The following is a 21503-nucleotide window of genomic DNA, read 5'->3' as shown; positions in this document are numbered from 1 at the left end:
GAGGCCACTTTGTATAATATACATGTGAGTTTAGATCAATGGCCAGCCTGATCAAGGTAGGCACTTTGGTGTTCAAAGAGTTGGCTTGTTAGCTAGATTACCTATGTCAGTGGATGTCCATGACAGAAGTATATGTACTGTGTGTAATAGTCATAACTATGCGATTTGGTTATTGTAATAGGATCAGGCCAATATTCAGCTAGGTTTCATTTATGGTCGTGCCCTTGTGCCAATGAACCCTTTTATCATAATTGGCACAAGAATGTTCCCTATATGGTGCCAGTATATAGCGTAAAACTGACCTTAGAAAATGATATTAAAGATTGACAAGTGTGCAGAATCTCATGCCTACTGAATATAGTGTGGTCATTGAAGTGCAAGATGCTCAATTTCAGTGGCTAACAGATAATGTTACAAATTTTGATTAGCTTGGTCACCAATTGAGAGTACATAATCAATGATCATTGAAAGAAAATTTAAATATGAGAAGATAAAAAATGTCTGCAAACAGTCAGAGCTGCAGTGGTTTCCAAAGTAGCATACAGGTGGAAAACTGCAGACTTGAATTCCATAAATAAATTCTAGTAGGTACTGGTTGTGCATGGGGGTGACTATCACAGCAAAAAAATATATTACAATACAACATGTTTGTATTGCATTACATATCAGTTTGTATTGGTACTTGATGCTTAACATTATGATTTGGATGTTAATTTTGTCTATTTTGTACATGTGCTTTTTACAGTACATGTATCTTATGAGGGATTGCTTTTCATAAGGAGATAAATTGGACCTAAGTCTGGGATTTCAGAATTCATTAATATCGGCAACTTGAAATGAATATGAAAGTTTTAGAAACCATGTCTGATTAGCATAGGTATCAACCCCTTGAGATGAAAACCTGTATTTGAGACCAATAAAAAACCTTACAAAGACCAAAAAAAATCTTACATGAAAAAAATGTATTCGTACATTATATAAGATCAACAGTTTTAAAACAAGAAATGCTATACACAAATTATTTTTACACATATTTACATAATTATTTACATTTCTGAAACTTTATTTCATTCTTTTTACTTATAACACTATCATCTTCCTGCTTTGGCTGAGCAAAGAAGCTTTTGATGGATGCTTCCTTCATTTCAAAATTTCTTTCATGCAATTTTGTCCTGAAGTGTCCCTCCCGATCATATAAGCTCAACACCACCACTTTAATGTCTTTACTGCATATTTTACAAAAAGCATGTGAAGATCCTAACTTGGATACGTCTACATTGCCATGGAAGACTTTAATCCAATCAGCCTGAAACTTGCCACGACCTCAGTCAGTGTCTTCAGGCTTGCATTTCTTTGAGTTAGTCTCAACTAATGAAAGAAATAGAAAAAATAATTTAAAAATTTAGATTTGATATGTGATAGAGGAAGATCTTCTGATTACAAATGTATTACGAATTTATAGTTTTCCCCATAAACCCAAGTTATTACTCCAGAAGCTTTCCCAAAATTGAAACAAAAAATAAATAAAAATAATCGACAAAGTAGCAGTCCAGAAGTTTATACCTCATAAGCTGTTGATCGTTTCTATTAAAATTGCATATCTGGTGTTTGAAAAGTTACGAATTTGCTATATGGTCTGCCGATTTTGGTCAAAATCTTTACATAAATTGGCAGTGTTACATATTTTGAAGAAACGTACACTGATGCAAATATGAAAAACTGCACAAATTACATGTAAACCATACACAATTTACAGGTATACCACCTATGGATATGTAACACTTGTTTTATGACTATAGATTCTTTTTTAAAAGCTGTAATGTTTATCTATCAGGCTATAGAAATGAAATACATTACTTTGGACTGTTTCTGTCAGCATTTCAGTCAAGTAATTAGGTTAGGTTTATAGCTAGTTTTAAAAAAATCACCATAACAATGCCAATAAATGGCAAGAGATTAAGCAAACTAAACCGATCCTGTAAAAAAGTTAGTAAAGTTCAACATTTTATAAAACAATAAGCTATTATGTGGAAGAGAAACAACAATGAATAGGATGTAATGTGTTTGCAACATCTTGTTTATGGGGAAAAATTACTAAAGAATTTAGAAACAGACTATATGCAGAGGAATTGTTTGAGAATCTCGTTTTAGCGGCAAGTTGACATAACAGACAATTTTGTATGCGTGGGACAGCATATTGCAAAATTGGAAACTTGGATTAAGATGCAGAATTTTTTTAAGGTATACATTTCCATCTTTTATTTTATGTATTTATTTGCATGATTCTAAAAGATTCATAGTAAATAGGATTTTCTGGGTTACAGGTTCAAGAAGGTCATGGAGTGGGTCTTCATGTTGACATTTAGAAATTACATTTTCATATGCATTTCGAGCCAGATGTGGGATATTTTTGTAGACTTTATGAATATAACTTTTCTTAATTAAATAAAGTATGATCTTTCTTGATACAAAATGAATTTTTTACCCAATAATAAAACGTGATCCAATGTTTACAGAAATAATCTATCATTGCACAGATTTACCGGACACACAAAATTGGCCAGCATGGTGGGTTACATACATCTTCCTTTTTTCATGACCTAGAAGCTGAGCAAAACAACTTACAGGTCATACAGGTTACACTGGTCAACAGTGAAATCATTACTGACTTGAAAAGGCCCTAATCTGTAGTATTTTGGTGTGCCGAACACGAATATAACCGTGAAAAATTTGTATTGGCTCTCGTTTTGAAGATATTCATATACCTCATTTTCTATGTTTCACTGTGTAAATTTCTCCAGTAGGACTGCAGCAACATCCGGAATAATGATGTAACATTGCATAATACCATCATGCTCACATCATCCACAGTTGATTGCATCATTTTCTGATGCAATGCAATACTAATGCCATGCGGCTGCTGAAGTAAGTTGACGTCAGCAGTGTACTATACATGTGTAGGCCTATTATACTAATGCCAGGCGGCTGCTGAAGCTGACGTAAGCAGTGTACTATATAAAGCCCAATCAGATAGGTTCAGCATTTAAAATATTTTAGACGTTGTGCGAGACAGTTCAAGCTACTGTTACATAAAACTTATTATTTTATCCATTTACGTACAATAAAGAACAGTAATGCCTCGAAAGTGTGTTAATACCGCGGACAATTTTTGCTATATTTGTGGGGAAGTGACATTTGCCAACCAGAAGAAAAGTATCAATTCTCAAGTGAAGAAGGCATATCATTTTTACTTCGGATGCAAGGTTGGTGACCAAGACAAGCCTTGGGCTCCGCATATATGCTGTGCTACATGTACAACACAGCTTTCACAGTGGTTGAATTGCAAAAGGTCATCAATGCCGTTTGCAGTCCCAATGGTGTGGAGAGAGCCAAGCAACCACCTAAATGACTGTTACTTCTGCTTGGTTCCTCCTCTTTCCGGCGGAATAACGAAGCGAAAGAAGTCGAGACTAGTCTACCCAAACATTCCGTCTGCATTGAGACCAGTTCCACATGGTGAGGGACTTCCTATTCCAGAACCTCCAGCAGAATATTTTCTTGATTCATCTGACGAAGACAAAGGTGAGTCGACCTGTTCTTCTCCTGGTCCATCAGCATGCAGTGATCCAGATTTTCACTGTGGTGCATCATCAACCCCACAAAGAATAACACAGGAAGAACTAAATGACCTGATTCGTGATTTGGACTTATCAAAGAACAAGGCAGAATTGCTAGGATCAAGACTCCAACAATGGAATCTTCTAGAAGAAGATGTCACAATTACTGCATATCGAAAGCGCCACCAGCAATTGGAGCCTTTCTTCAGAAAGGAAAGTAATCTGATATTCTGTTCCGATATTGAGGGCCTCATGAATGCTTTAAAAATCACTCATGACCCACAAGAATGGAGACTATTTGTGGACTCTTCGAAACTGAGTCTCAAGGCTGTGCTTTTGCACAATGGAAACATTCTTCCATCTATTCCAGTAGCGTATGCTGTCCACATGAAAGAGACATACGATAACTTAAGGCAGCTACTGAATTCCATTGAGTATAACAAGTACAGCTGGCACCTCTGTGGTGATTTGAAGGTAGTTGCCCTTTTAATGGGACTGCAGCAAGGATATACAAAATACATGTGTTTCTTATGCGAGTGGGATAGCCGAGCAAGGGAAATGCACTACATGAGGAAGGAATGGACTCACAGGCAGAATGTAGCCATTGGAGAGAAGAATATCCAACACCCAGCTCTGGTTGAGGCTCAGAAAATCTTGCTACCACCCCTTCACATCAAACTAGGTTTGATGAAGAACTTCGTGAAAGCCATTGACCGGACTTTGCCAGCATTCCGATACCTGCATGAAAAATTCCCTCGACTCAGCGAAGCAAAGATTAAAGAGGGAGTTTTTGTGGGTCCTCAGATTCGAGAGCTTTTCAAAGATGACCGGTTCAACAACTTGCTGGAAGGTGACGCGAAACAAGCATGGAATGCTTTTCGCCTAGTTTCTACAAACTTCCTCGGAAATGTTAGGGCAGAAAACTATAAGGAACTAGTAGAAGACATGTTGATGAAGTATAAGAAACTTGGCTGCAATATGTCTCTAAAGATTCACTTCCTTCATTCCCATTTGGATTTCTTTCCTAGCAACTGTGGTATTGTTAGTGATGAACACGGCGAACGTTTTCATCAAGATATCGCAACAATGGAACAAAGATACCAGGGAAAATGGTCCACTACAATGCTGGCTGACTACTGCTGGACACTCCACAGAGATGCTCCCGAACAGCTGTACAAGAGACAGGCGAAGAAATCTAAGATGTAGTCAATGACTTGATTTTTTATAGGTAGGCTATTACAGTTGACCTTTTACTATTGGAATGCATTTCGTTATGTAAACATTAATTTCTTGCAGATTACAAAAAAACTAGAGCCAATTTTGCAATTTGACTGTCATATTCGTGTTCAGCACATAAAAATTGATAAGAATTGACTAATTTTATTTCAGTAACATGACTTTTGTAAAAATTTGTTGTCCAGTGTTACCAGACCAAATCTGCATGACCTTGAGGTTTTCGTATTCTTCTTTTAGTTTTTCTTCATGAAGGCTTGAATGCCTTGAATTTGGTAGATTGAATGATTCCCAATTCATTCAAATGTAACTGCCTTTCTAACACTATATACTCCAGATAGTTCCCCAATTCATTCAAATGTAACTGCCTTTCTAACACTATATACTCCAGATAGTTCCCCAATTCATTCAAATGTAACTGCCTTTCTAACACTGTATGTACTCCAGATAGTTCCCCAATTCATTCCAATGTAACTGCCTAACACTGTATATACTCACTTATAAGTCAAGTTCAGCTGTAAACTACTTAGACCCTGATGCAGTTGCATAATGTGGTGGCAGATCAGTATCAATTATGTTCTACTGATTACTCCTTATGAACTGTATAGACCCAGATGTGCAGGCTCATATGACAGCAGATTAGAGTCTGTGCAGTTTGTAGTTGGAGTGGTACAGTAATCTGAGATGTAAGTTTTAGAATTACACTTACATCATCTAGGCCTAATTCTCCTAGCTTTACCACTCCATCTACTAAAACACAACTTTACTGTATTAAGACAAGATCTATACCACTCCATCTACTAAAACACAACTTTACTGTATTAAGACAAGATCTATACCACTCCATCTACTAAAACACAACTTTACTGTATTAAAACAAAATCTATACCACTCCATCTACTAAAACACAACTTTACTGTATTAAGACAAGATCTATACCACTCCATCTACTAAAACACAACTTTACTGTATTAAGACAAGATCTATACCACTCCATCTACTAAAACACAACTTTACTGTATTAAAACAAAATCTATACCACTCCATCTACTAAAACACAACTTTACTGTATTAAGACAAGATCTATACCACTCCATCTACTAAAACACAACTTTACTGTATTAAGACAAGATCTATACCACTCCATCTACTAAAACACAACTTTGCTGTATTAAAACAAGATCTATACCACTCCATCTACTAAAACACAACTTTGCTGTATTAAGACAAGATCTATACCACTCCATCTACTAAAACACAACTTTGCTGTATTAAAACAAGATCTATACCACTCCATCTACTAAAACACAACTTTACTGTATTAAGACAAGATCTATACCACTCCATCTACTAAAACACAACTTTGCTGTATTAAGACAAGATCTATACCACTCCATCTACTAAAACACAACTTTGCTGTATTAAGACAAGATCTATACCACTCCATCTACTAAAACACAACTTTGCTGTATTAAGACAAGATTTATACCACTCCATCTACTAAAACACAACTTTACTGTATTAAAACAAGATCTATACCACTCCATCTACTAAAACACAACTTTGCTGTATTAAAACAAGATCTATACCACTCCATCTACTAAAACACAACTTTGCTGTATTAAGACAAGATCTATACCATTCCATCTCCTAAATCACAACTTTGCTGTATTAAAACAAGATCTATACCACTCCATCTACTAAAACACAACTTTACTGTATTAAGACAAGATCTATTCCACTCCATCTACTAAAACACAACTTTGCTGTATTAAGACAAGATCTATACCACTCCATCTACTAAAACACAACTTTGCTGTATTAAGACAAGATCTATACCACTCCATCTACTAAAACACAACTTTGCTGTATTAAGACAAGATCTATACCACTCCATCTACTAAAACACAACTTTGCTGTATTAAGACAAGATCTATACCACTCCATCTACTAAAACACAACTTTACTGTATTAAAACAAGATCTATACCACTCCATCTACTAAAACACAACTTTACTGTATTAAGACAAGATCTATACCACTCCATCTACTAAAACACAACTTTACTGTATTAAGACAAGATCTATACCACTCCATCTACTAAAACACAACTTTACTGTATTAAGACAAGATCTATACCACTCCATCTACTAAAACACAACTTTGCTATATTAAGACGAGATCTTGATATCTCTCCCTCTTATTCTCTTGTATTTTTTAAATAGGATTTATTGGAAAGTGTTTTTTTTATAAACTCTGTTGTGTTGAGGCATTATGGGATCACCTCCAAAAATAGTTTCTTGTGTGATATCCTATGATATGTCACATATGCACACATAATATTTTGTTTTTTAAAAATTACAAGTGAAATTGAAAGCAAAAATGGTTTATTTTTAAAATTCTAAAACATCTAGATTAATTTTTAAAATTCTAAAACATCTAGATGTTAGTAAAAGTATGAAATGTTCTAAAGTAATAGCTTTCACAAAGTGTCAGTACTCCATTGAATTTTCCATGTTGAGTTTTACTCTACTCACAAAGCAATGCAAGTAGTAAAGAAAAGTTGAATTCTAGCCTTGTTAACATGGTTAGACTGAATAATTGGCACAATACAGCTGTGCTGCCTTTCCCAAATTAATAAAAGAAAACTCATTTTGTACCAGGTAATCGTGCACTGTAATCTGTTTAGTAAAAGTGGATTTCAGTATTTAGAAACAGGAATGACATCCACATAACTGTTATTCTGTTGAAGTTTCTTTAACTTTTGTTGTCTGTGAAAAATCTGTTATAATATGTTGTTCTATTAACACAAGTTTATTACAACCACTACTGACTGCTCCAATGCCCTAGTGGTTAGAGCATCCACCTTGGATGCAGGAGGTCGCAGGTTCGAACCACAGCTGAGTTCTACCAAAGACTAAAAATAATGGTAGTAGCAGCTGCCTTGCTTGGTGCTCAGCATTAAGAGGTTAGTGTTAGGACTGGTCGGCCTGGTGTCAGGATAATGTGACTGGGTGGGACATCATACTACATGTCTGCGGCATGATGCCCCAGTGCTAGACATCACTATAAAGTGTCACACTGCAGACATCTTAGTGATATGACTGAAAAATTGTTAAACTACTTTAAAAATCCAAATCACACACACACACACACACATTTATTATAGGTACATGTACTCCTAAACTACTAGGTCCTTACTGTAGATTGTGCCAACACAGTGACCATCTTGAAAAATCCTGTTACTTCTCTTCCTTTTGAATGGGTGATCATATCAACAAGGGATTTTCACTAAAAGGCTTATGACGGTTGCTTGGTCTTAAATGAAAATTGTGCTGATCTGTTGTCCAACATGGTCACCATGTTGCTAATCATGTTTATGCCATTCCTGCTGAATAGAAAGTCATATCAGCATAGTGTTTATATAATATCTGGTTGTTCGTAAATGAAACTGGTGCATCTCAGACATTCACTATGAACATCACGGCAGTGAGCTATCTTGAAAATTTTCTTGTTGCTAATCTTCCTGAATGGATGGTCATATCAAGATAGGGTTTTCGCTAATAGACTCTGTATGATGTCTGGTTAGTCAAAAAGAAAAATGTCTTGATATGACATCGGCCATTACAAACACCATAGTAGCCATCTTGAAAATCTTATTTTTATTACTTCTCTTGAATGGAAAGCCATATTGTGATGGGGTTGCACCAGAAGATTTCTTATGTCTAGTTGGTTCCAAATGGAAATGGTGCTGATCTGTTGCCTTAACTTGGCCACCACAGTGGCCATCTTGAATATCTCATTATCACTGTTCCTCTTGAACAGAAAGTTGTATAGACATGATGTTTCACAGAAAGACTTCTTATGACATCAAGCTTGTCCAAAATGAAAATGTTGCCAGTCTAATATGGCCACCATAGCTGCTATCTCGAAGCTCAGGTTATTGCTACTACTCCTGAAAAAAAATGTAATAATGCCATTCATTTTTCATTGGAAGACTTCTTATGATGTCTAGTGGGCTCTAAATGAAAAGAGTGCTGCTTGGGCCACCACAGCAGTTATAATGAAGAAAAGGTCTTATCTTGATTTTCTGGAAATTCTTTTCATCCATTAGAAGAGTGTCAGTCTCTTTGAGGGACTCTTCCAGTGGACTGCACTTGATTATAGAACTCTAGGATGATTCAAGTAATGTAACAATGGACTTCTCTTATATACAGCTCTGTGAGGGTTAAAAAAATTGTACGATGTGCTCAAGTTATAAAATATATGTACTATCTATACTTGCGTATTAGTCAAGTCCAGCTGCAAAATGCATAGATCTGCCTTTGAATAATGTGCTGGCAGATCTGGGTCAGTGAATTTAGGATTAATTAGTAGAACCAAGAACACAGATCTGCCTTTGAATAATGTGCTGGCAGATCTGGGTCAATGAATTTAGGATTAATTAGTAGAACCAAGAACACAGATCTGCCTTTGAATAATGTGCTGGTAGATCTGGGTCAATGAATTTAGGATTAATTAGTAGAACCAAGAACACAGATCCTGACCAACCAGTGTATTATGTGCATGCAGATCAGAGTCTATGTTGTTTGCAGTTCAGCTCTTCTTATAAGCATGTGCATATGGTAATTATGTCAAACCATGTTACGATTTATTATTTTTAAAGTTTATCAGCTACCATATAAATAAATTTGAAATCTACAGGAAGGAGATTCCAGACAAGAAAACCCTTTACTCATGCAGCAGCAATGAATAAAGCTGTTGTCACAAAAAAGCACAAGATCTCTAGCCAGCTATAACCAAATAGGAATAATGTAGTTGATTCTTGTGGTGACTCCAGTTGTAAGTTTCAAAGCTCTGTTAAAACATGTTGAGTTTTAAAGACTCAAATGTAATCTCATGTCTCTCAACTTGAAACACTTTTGTTATAATTTAAGATTTAACAAATTTTTTATTGTGAAATGCTTACTTAGTGCAGACATTTATTATTTTATATATATATATATATATATATATATATATATATATATATATATATATATATATATATATATATATATATATATAAAAAGAGAGAGAGGAAGTTGCCATTGACTGATGAATCTCTTTGACTAAAACTTGCTGTTGGTAAAATAAATTGTTTTAACATCAGTCCTAGTTATAGTCAATTTCTTATTTTCTTTTGTAAATCAAATATTGTTGTATAAATACTATGGTGGTCTTCACACAAATTGAGTCAAATTAAATTTACAAATTTAACACAGGGTGTGACTTACCAATTTAGCACAGGCCATGATTTACAGATTTAATACAGAGTGTGATTGACAGTTTTAACACAGGCCATGATTTACAGATTTAACACAGGGTGTGATTTACAGATTTAACACGGGTCATTATTTCCAGATTTAACATGGGCCATTTTTAACAGATTTAACATGGGCCATGATTACAAGATTTAACACAGGCCATTATTTACAGATTTAGTACATCCCTAATCATTTTATTTGCATGGGATACTAATGCTGAATATATACTGTGAAAGCTATGTATATACATATTGTATGCACATATGCTTGGCTTTTCATTTGATAATCTATTAACAATCAGCTCAAATGTTCTGTGTATAACTGGTTCTGTTTGCTTTTGTAGCGAAGTTATGGTACCGCATGTGTAGTTAATCGTCCCTCTGTTCCAATAGATTCCATAAATGTCGTTCATTGAACAGCTACCAGCTTTATAATGGAGTTTTTTGCATAGTTGAGTCTTTGTTGTCCAGGAGAAAAGATGAAATGGGGACTTTGAATTGATTTTTAGTAGGGATTTAGCATATATAAATCATCAGATTTGTCGTCGACAACAAAGTGGGCTATCAACAGAGTAAATCAATGACTTAATGCGAATGAAACTTGATCAATATCTTTAATAGGTGACAGAGGCTTTCAGCTGTTTGTTGTTGAGGTGTGCTTGGAATGTTTAAAGTTGACAAGATAAGTTTTGAGTATAATTTCAGCTAGTCAGGAGCTATAAGTTTCTTTCAGAATTTTTCCAGAAGCTTTTGAAGTTACCTGAGTGACGTCATTTTGGTTGATTCTTGAATGACTTTTGGTATATTGGTATGTAATAAAATGATGGAAATAAAGTTCTAAGGATTTTAGAAAGATACCTACAGCATTCTACAACTAAGGAATAACCAGTACATGTAAGTATTGCACTATAGTGAAACTTTAGCAAGCTTATCCTCTGCTTTATAGTACATTACTTGATAGTAATATGTAGGGTCCATTTGTCCAAATTTAGTAAATGCAGTATTTTGTTTGCAACACATGGAACTTTAAAGTAAAATGTAATGAATATTTACATGAAATTTATATCATGGTACATGTTAACAATAAAGTCTGTGCAAAAACCACATATTAATACACAAGCTCTTTACCAAGTTGTGTACATTTAGAGATGAAATGTTTTATATGCCTGCGCTATTGCAGAGTGCATAACATGATGATGTCTGTGTGTGTTGATCCATCTTTTCAGTAATTTGTTTCCACACAATAACACGAATTTGCCACAGTCTACTATTAACCAAACATTGTTAAATATCTTTGATTTGGTGTAAGAAACAAAGGTATTCATTTTGTGCTCCAAGTACCAAAGGTCCAGGTCATATGGACTGAAAGAGGGAAGACTATTTCCAAAACATTAACTTTAGTTGTGTACCAGTTAAATTGACCGAACGTTCTAAATAGCAATCATTTGAGATATAAAGGACTATTATTGATTTTGGGGTCAAAAGTTAAAAGTTCAAGGTAATTGTGACTTTTAGAAGGAAAATGGCTTCCACAAGATAGCCTGAGTTCTTTATCACATGTTTTGACCAGATTGTGTGGATGACTTTCATTTGAGACTAGGAAGACACCATCAATTCATTTTTGGGTCAAAGGTAAAGGTAAAAGTGACAGAAAAAAGGAAATATTAATTCCTCAGAACTTGTAATTCTGCACCACATGGCTTGAGTCAACTTTGTAGATTGCTTGCAGATGAAAAAGGGCAGACACCTACTGAATTTGGGTTTTAAAGGTCAGAGGTCAAGGTTGAGGGACTTAAAGAAGGAAAATTGTTTTCAGGTCCTATCCCTCAAACCATGAACAAACTTTGTGTATGTCTTGCATCTGAGACAAAAAGGCATCTTTTGGGGTCAGTAGGTCAAATTTCAAGCTCACTGAGACTGAAAGAAGAAAACTGGTTTTTCCATAGCTTTGCTACAGTTCTAATGCATTGACCAGATTTTGTGGATGGCTTTCATTTAAGACTAGGAAGACACCAGTTGATTTCCAAATGTCAAATATCTGACCAATGAAAAGTTGTATTTACATCGGTGAATTATAAAATGGCATTTACCACATGGTAGATGTATGATGTACCGTTTATGGTATCTTGTTTGTATTTATATGGTAAGTGCTTTGTAATCCTCATACTTTTTTCCAAATCTTATTTATACATTGGTATATCAAGCAACACACAAACACCTTGACTTTGTGAAGTCACTGTTGTGATAAATATATATAATCACCTGAATCGCGGATCTGACACTGATTGTTTCTTTTTTACTTTAGAAGATGCTAATATTGTGCCTTGCATGTTTGATTTGTTTGGTTGGTTAGGTGTTTTATTTGTTTAATGCCTTGGTTTCGTGTCGTACAGAACAGCAGCTGAAGCTGGTTCTTTAAATTTATGCTGATGTAATTGGAGTAAAGTGCCTGTTTTGAAGGTCACATAAAGGTTGCCAACACTAGCTGATCTGATCATAGGGTTCAAACTCACTCTCTTTCAGTTGCAAGTCCAGCATGGTAACCACTGAGCCACTGTGGCTGCAGATTTGAATGTTAAAGTTTATCAGACAATTTGCTGTTATTACAGAATATAGATGCTTATGATGAATAACATTGACTTAAGAAGAGGAGCTGATTGAGGTCAGGTGGCAAAATTTAATGTAAAGCTACAGTGCCTTAAAAATGCCTAATGTAAAGTTACAGTGCCTTAAAAATGCCTAATGTAAAGTTACAGTGCCTTAAAAATGCCTAATGTAAAGTTACAGTGCCTTAAAAATGCCTACTGTAAAGTTACAGTGCCTTAAAAATGCCTACTGTAAAGTTACAGTGCCTTAAACATGCCTACTGTAAAGTTACAGTGCCTTAAACATGCCTACTGTAAAGTTACAGTGCCTTAAAAATGCCTACTGTAAAGTTACAATGCCTTAAAAATGCCTAATGTAAAGTTACAATGCCTTAAAAATGCCTATCGTAAAGAATATTCATGTACATTTACATCATAGAATTTACCAGTATCTTCTCCTTTCATATATCCTCTCCAATGTCATCAGTTGTTGTAACCTAAAAGTTTATTTTATAATAGAGAGAAAGATCTTGGTGTCAGTTATACGTTTTACACATCAGTAAATCCAAAAAAACTGTATACAGGGACTATCAACAGGTAACCATAATTTATATCATATCTTCATTGGTAAAGTAGGATTTTGCAGTGTATTCTCATTATAAAGCATATCCATGGCTCTATCTCTCTGTCTCTGTCTTTGTCTGTCTGTCTGACTGCTCTAGTGGCCTATTGCTTAGAGCATCTGCCTTGGATGCGGGAAGTCGTGGGTTTGAACCCTGGGCAAGTCATACCAAAGACTGACAAAAATGGTTTTAGCAGCTGCCTCGCTAGGCATTCAGCATTAAGAGGTTAGTGTTAAGACTGGTCGGCCTGGTGTCAGGATAATGTGGCTGGGTCATACATGATGTTACATGTTTATGGTATGATGCCCCAGTGCTAGACATCGCTGTAAACTGCAACAATACAGAAATCATAGCAGCATGACTGAAATATTTTTAAAGCTATGTGAAAAATCCACTCACAGTTTCACTCAATACAATTATACAATAAGTCTTTTGATTTTATTTCAGTCAAGCAATCATGGGGGAGGAGGAGGTTGATTTTCTGTTTGAAGATCTTATTGCCTAGCTGTTTTAGCTTTTCATAATATATTATTGATCATCTGTCTTGTTTCCTTTCATTTCATTTGAAAACTTCTTTTCTTATATAATGTGAAAACATTATCAGCTGCTAACTGTGGTCATTGAAAACTCTGTTTGCCTTCATGCTAATACTATATTGATTGCAGTTCACAGTTTTATGTATGCAATTCTCCAGTGCAGTAAAATGATGGAAACTGCATTTTTTTTTTGAACATCTGTGGATCTTGTTTATAGGTGTACTTTCAGTCAAAAAACAGTCTATATCAGATATGTTTTTCATGGTAAATTCTTATACAGCTACCATAAGGTGGAGTATATTATGTCATGATGTTTGTGTTACCAGTTTGCTTTTTGCATTATTATTGTTGTTGTTGTTGTGGTAGGGTTTAACGCCATTTTTCAGCACACGGTAGGCTATACATGGCAGCCAGTATTAATGGTGGAGGAAGAACCCGGGAAAATCGCAGAAAGAACCACCGACCCACAAGAAGCTACTGGCATGCTTTCTCACATACCCACATTGGCTTTTGCGTTATTACATTAGATCTCTATGGTCAGAAGATCAAAGGCCAAGGTCATGAACAGAAAGCAAGAAAATAATTTGTGCACTCTACCATATACAGTTATCAAATTTTGTGTATAGTTTGCAGAAGGGTTGTGTAATTAAGAACCCTATTGATTTTGGAATCAAAGAGTCAAAGGTCAGGGACACCTAATAAAAGCAGAAAAATGGTTTATGCACCATAATGTTAGTTCTTTATGAATTACCTTCACCAAACATTGTGGATGGTTTACAAATGGGATAAATAAGGAGGATATTAATTTTGAGTTTGGCCTCAAAAGGTCAAAGGTCAGGGTCACCAACTGGAAAAAGAAAAATGGTTTCTGCACAATAACATTATGGCCTGTATTTAGAGTAAGGAAGAAGCCATTAATTTTGAGACCACGGGTTAAATGTCAAGGTCACTGACTGAGAAAAAAAATTGGTTTCTGCATACAAATTTCATCATCTACATAGAGGACTATTAAACATGGGGTGGGCAGATAAGATGTCAGTGATCTGTACAGTTGACCATTCGCGGTACTGTTGTTAATGATTTTTATGCCATAGATTCCTCTGTAATGGTAAACAAGAAAACTCTGGCATGTGCAAATATAGATGTTTATTTCTGGTTTCTAAATTGATAGAAATAAGTGTGTTTAAATTGAATTATTCAGTTTCACTGCAATTTACTACAGGTATTTTGAGGATATGGAGTTTGATATTAAATTGTTTTGTAACCTGATGTAAAATTTGCCACTCAGAATGCATTTTGGATTCTAATACTTGGAGCTAGGTGAGGACTACAAATCTCAAAAATACTTCTTTGCTGACCAGTTCAGTCAGGTAAACCTTACAAATAGTTTACAGTTCTTGAATTTGAAAATAAAGTTGCTGATAGAATACTTTCTGCAATCAGCTTGGACATATTTTGGTTTGGTCATCTTGAACAAAGAAAACCTGATGCAAACAAAGTTTGATATTAACTGAAGTGGTATTCAACTCGTGAAGTCATTAGTAATGTATTTCATAAAAACTTTTGAAGGTCATTCTTTGTTTAAATAACAACTACCAAAATTGCACCATTCTTGCAATGAAACTGCAAAATTTTGATTCTGTTTTTGCATAATTCCATCTTGAAAATTTTATTACAGACTGTACTTTAGCTTCAGTATTGGTTTTAGTTCATTTTTTTCTTTAAATTTTCAGTTGCAACACACGTAAGATACACAAATAAAAAAATTCAGTTACTTGAGAAACTTGTGAATTTTATTGTGTGACATAATTTTCAGACACTGTCAAAGCTCAGATCATCAGAGTTATCCTTTGGAGCACACAAAAATCAAATTTCCCTATTCCAGTCAGTAGATTCCATGTTGCATTTGGAAAAGTAGGCAAATCCTTGTGTATAGTTTTGTTCAAGATGATGTGTATTTTTGCTGTGGCCAAATGGTTTTAGTGCCAGAAAAAGTTGAAGATTTTGTGTAAGGTTCGATAGAGCAGGATGAATGGAAATGACAGAATTAGCAGTTACCAGTATGAGGTTTCAAATTAGCAATAAATGGGGAGGAGGAATTTGGAAAACATATTGGCATAGGGGACACTTGAAAAGATAAGGTTGTAGGTGTTGGGAAATCAATGGTAATCTTGAGATTGGTGTCATAAATGTATTTTCCTAAAATGCTGGGTCAGCATCATATAGTTACTAGGTAGTCCTTAGGGTCCATACTTAATTTGGTAAGAGTTAACCAATCATATTTAGTATGTAACTTATTATAATAGAAGAGTTGAAATAAGAGAAACTAATTGGAGTATAATGAGAGATATCAGGATTATAGTATAGAATCATTGGAGGGTGGTCAGGAAATTAGTATATGTAATATACAGGGCCTTCCATTAGAGCCAAAATTGGAGGGTGAGTTGCCAAGGTAGGCGGGGACTTTTGTGGGACCTCCCCATATAGGGATCCAGGTCTTTTCTTTTTTTTAAGTGGCCGAGTGTAAAGTGAAAGTAGCCAGGTAAATCACCCAGCTCCCAAGTGTATGTGTGTGTGTTTTGGATTTTTAACATAGCTTTACAAATTTTCAGTTATATCGCTACTATGTCTGCAGTGTGACAGTTCATAGTGATGTCTATCACTGGGGCATCATACCGCAGACATGTAGTATGATATCCCACCCAGTTACATTATCCTGAACCAGGACTCAACCAATCCTAATGCTAACCTCTTAATGCTGAGCACCAAGCAAGGCATTTGCTATATATAGTACCAATTTTATGTGTTTGGTATGACTCAGCCGGGGTTCAAACCCGTGACTTTCCGCATCTGATGTGGATGTTCTAACCACTTGGCTACTGGATCAGTCAGCTCCCAACTGATAAGGAAAGCCATATATATATATATATATATATATATATATATATATATATATATATATATATATATATATATATATATATATATATATATAGTAGTTATCAAAAATTTCTTAGTGATTTATTATATACCACCAAGGTCTTGTCACCCCAAAAGGGTTATATGGACAAGCTGAACTCTCAAGTCAAAAAAATATCATTTGTTTTTAAAATGTTATGGATTGTAGAATGTGGTTGTCCTACTTGCTAATCATTACCAATATATTTAGGCATTCAGCATTACACCTTCTATGAAATAATTAAATATGTCAGTGCTTTTATTAGTGTTCATTCAAATTCAATTTAAATTGATGAATATTACCTGCTTGTATTATACATTATCCAACATGAGATCTTATCCTGGAATGAAAATTAATAGATGCACAAGATATTTTTGAATAGGACTATAGTCTAATCATCAATGGCATTTTCTGTAGAGAAAAAAAGGCAGCCTGTCATTGAGTTTGGTAAATTATAAAATTAATTAACTAGAGTTCTCTAGTCTGAGTGTGGTTATCAAGATTTATGATTGTGTTAGTGTGGACAATCACTGGTGTCTGCCTGAGTAAAACTAGCTTTCATGGTGAATTTGAGTAAGATATGATTGAATAATAGAATTTAAAGAATCTAAGTTTACATATACCATATTTACCTGTACCTGTTTATGGCCAGGTGCCAACAGAACAGCCTTACCCCAGATATTCAACTGTCATATCATGCATTAGCAGTGTTACTGTCTGTTCTGCTTAAATTCAAGTCAAACCACAAACAACATATACCCTGTTTTGCCATAATGCACCAGTAGATCAGGGTCTCTGTTGTTTATTCTATTCATTACTCATTACTACTTTTAATATTTATGAAACCGGAAGTTATTAAAGTTTAATTCTACACAGAGTTGCTAATTTCATTGTATCGGTAACTCAATAAATTTTCAGGTCAGTGTCATGATATGTAGCTAAAAGTACTTAATATATTTAAAATACTTCATGTGAAACAAATTAGGTACTTTCAGTTACATTTAATGACCGGAAAGGTTACCGAGTTACAGGTAGGATAAAATTTGTGATGCTGTGTGGAACAAAGTGAAACAGACAAAGTTGAGGTGTTGATCTGGCATCTTCTTACATTAAGCATCAATTTAGATATAGATGAAAAATGGAAAATTTACCAAATTTGCTCATTCGACTTATACTCTGCATCGACTTATAGGCAGGCAAATATGGTAATTGCATATGCTCTGATCTTCTGGCACATTATGCAGTGGCTGATCAGGGTCTTTGCAGTTTGCAGCTGAACTAGACTTATAAACATGTATCGATGGTACTAATGATGAAGTATCACCTGCTTTTGTAAAATCAACTCGTACTCACTCAGTGTACTGCTCAGAATGTACTTAATCGGTGAAGTTCAGAACTCATACTTACTCCGCAGTGTTCAAATTGATGTGATCATTACATTATGATTGTCAATGATTTGAAGTAACTTTTGCCTACTCAAAGCGATTGGACATAAAAATGCACATGAACCCATACATTATTTAGTTATTTAGGTTTACTTTGATCCATAGCTATGTAAAAAGAGTGAAGTACTCGAACATTTCACAAGCAAATGTCCTTAAAAGAAAGCAAGATCTGATCAAGACCAAGATTAGGTGATAAATTTTGCAATGGTAGATTTAGGCCCAGTAATACTATTTGCCCTGTTATTATAAGCATGGCTAGAAACATGTTATTAGTGTAATGACAGAGCTACGGCATCATCTTAAATTCATATATCATACCAGCACATCTCAAAAGACTCAGAGTGTTAAATGTGATCCCTGATGTCATATTTTCATAAAAGATGATGCAAGTATCCTGACTGCCTTGACCGTTTACCTCATACATGTATAATTAGCAGTTTCAGACAGTTATGCAGCATTCTTAAGCACTATTAGGTGCTTCCATCTGATTCGCATCCAAGCATGTTTGGATGCCTGTGCACCATCTGCACCAAAGCATGTTTTGATCCCACCGTAAACATCCACCATTTTCATAGTGCTACCTTCAGGGAAAACCCCATATTTGAAACTACAGGCATTGAGGTAAACGGCAGTTGCATCACAATATGTGGTTGCTATTCAGATTTTATTAAGCTGTAATCTGCTATTTAAAAGCAGCTGGGTTGTATTCTCCACTCTCCAAAATCGAAGCTTGGATTTCAGTTGGCACTTTAATTGAGTTTGGATGATTAGAACTATGTATATGAAAGGTTAATTAAATCAGATTAAGGCTCCAATATCAATGTAGGCAACAATGCTTTTTTTTTATGATGTATTAAATTTGGATGATTTGGTGACACTTATATAACAACAAACCAGTAGATTTAGAGACCAAGAAAGGTCAGCTATGGGTGGTCACAAAGCTTTGCAGACTTAATGGAAATTGAGTTCTCTCAAGATTTTTAAGCATAAAAAACTCTTCCATGAAAAATGATTATGCAACTCTAAACATCAGATTTTAGTCTTGAACCTATCTATTGGTAACAAATACATACAAGAAAGTTGTTATATTTATACCACACTGGTTCTTACAAGTGTGGATCGATAACATACACAGTAACAGATAATACAGGGAAAAGGATTTCAGTTATATATTTTTAAGAATAGATATTTATTTTAATAATTTGTTGGAACAACATTTTATTGCATAAGAAGGGTATCAGTAGGTGATGATGCAATGCATAGTGTGTGGATAATTTGTTCTGTTTCTAGATGCGCATACTTCCAACAATGTACATGTGTATATTCATGTGAATGTTGTTCACACTTGTATTATTAATTTGAATTCTCATTAATTTTGTTAGAATTTTGTAGATACAGTTGATAGGCAGTGATTTTAGAATTGACTAGTTTTGTGCACCAAGAAATTTGACCATTGTCACTATTCAGACTGGATGCAGATGAAGTGAAACTCAAAGATGGTCTGTGATCTCCACATGGCATCTGATAGCTAGATCAGTTTACTTTTTAACGTTAAAACAATTCTTGTATAGTTCCAGTTTTTCATTGGTGATATGAAATCTGAAAATGCTACTGTAGTAATATAGGCTGCTACTATTACACATCTAAACAGTTTACAAAATTGGTAACCACTGAATGAACATGCATGTGGTACATTTGGTCTTAGCAGACATGCATGTCAAAACAGTATGTCAGGTTTCATTCACAGTTTATCATTGGTACATGTATGTAGCAGTACAATGCAATATAATAAAGATCCTAAGAACTGATAAGGTGGCTTCCATGCTCTGGATAATTCATCATCATAAATAATAATTTCCCATTTTCAGAGCATAAGTATCTTAAGAGTTCAAAAGTTTTGGCAATATCACACTGCCTTCATCAATGACTAATGTTGATCATGTAAACATTAAATGCTGAGAAGGGCAGTGTGATATTGCTGAAAATTTAGTTGCTAATGAAGGCAGTGTGATATTGCTGAAAATTTAGTTGCTGATGAAGGCAGTGTGATATTGCTGACAATTTAGTTGCTGAGAAAGGCAGTGTGATATTGCTGAAAATTTAGTTGCTGATGAAGGCAGTGTGATATTGCTGAAAATTTAGTTGCTAATGAAGGCATTGTGATATTGCTGACAATTTAGTTGCTGAGAAAGGCAGTGTGATATTGCTGAAAATTTAGTTGCTAATGAAGGCAGTGTGATATTGCTGAAAATTTAGTTGCTGATGAAGGCAGTGTGATATTGCTGAAAATTTAGTTGCTGATGAAGGCATTGTGATATTGCTGAAAATTTAGTTGCTGATGAAGGCAGTGTGATATTGCTAAAAATTTAGTTGCTGATGAAGGCAGTGTGATATTGCTGAAAATTTAGTTGCTGATGAAGGCATTGTGATATTGCTGAAAATTTAGTTGCTGATGAAGGCAGTGTGATATTACTGAAAATTTAGTTGCTGATGAAGGCAGTGTGATATTGCTGAAAATTTATTCGCTGATGAAGCTGCACCATGTGATATTGCTGAAAATTTAGTCGCTGATGAAGGCAGTATGATCTTGCTGATAATTTAGTCACTGATGTAGGAAGTGTGATATTACTGAAAATTTAGTTGCTGATGAAGGCAGTGTGATATTGCTGAAAATTTATTCGCTGATGAAGCTGCACCAAGTGATATTGCTGAAAATTTAGTCGCTGATGAAGGCAGTATGATCTTGCTGATAATTTAGTCACTGATGTAGGAAGTGTGATATTAATGAAAATTTTGTTGCTGATGAAGGCAGTGTGATATTGCTGAAAATTTATTCGCTGATGAAGCTGCACCATGTGATATTGCTGATAATTTAGTTGCTGATGAAGGCAGTGTGATCTTGCTGATAATTTAGTCACTGATGTAGGCAGTGTGATATTGCTGAAAATTTAGTTGCTGATAAAGGCATTGTGATATTGCTATAATTTAGTTGCTGATGAAGGCAGTGTGATACTGCTGAAAATTTAGTTGCTGATGAAGGCATTGTGATATTGCTGATAATTTAGTTGCTGATGTAGGCAGTGTGATATTGCTATAATTTAGTTGCTGATGAAGGCATGTGATATTGCTGAAAATGTATGCGCTGATTAAAAAAGTGATCTAAGACTTGCTGAAATTTCAGTTGCTGATGAAGGCAGTGT

General features: G+C 34.9%; 1 protein-coding gene across 21 annotated transcripts in view; it reads left to right on the top strand.

Moving 5' to 3' along the window:
* Window positions 1–21503, top strand: part of LOC149801452 (uncharacterized) — a 227224-nt gene that overhangs the window by 16246 nt on the left and 189475 nt on the right. The window contains exon 1 of one of the 21 annotated variants that reach the window (XM_089955605.1): window positions 10849–11049. The exons of the other annotated variants lie outside the window; for them this stretch is intronic. The gene's annotated coding sequence lies outside the window, so the exon portion shown is untranslated. Of the gene's footprint in view, window positions 1–10848; window positions 11050–21503 lie in introns of those variants that run through there. 21 annotated transcript variants of the gene reach the window in all.

Source organism: Sinohyriopsis cumingii, chromosome 4 (assembly GCF_028554795.1).
Source record: "Sinohyriopsis cumingii isolate HCF-2022 chromosome 4, ASM2855479v2, whole genome shotgun sequence".
Lineage (NCBI taxonomy): Eukaryota > Metazoa > Mollusca > Bivalvia > Unionida > Unionidae > Sinohyriopsis > Sinohyriopsis cumingii.
Note: the sequence above shows the minus strand (reverse complement) of the source record. Positions and strands in the feature narration are given on the sequence as shown.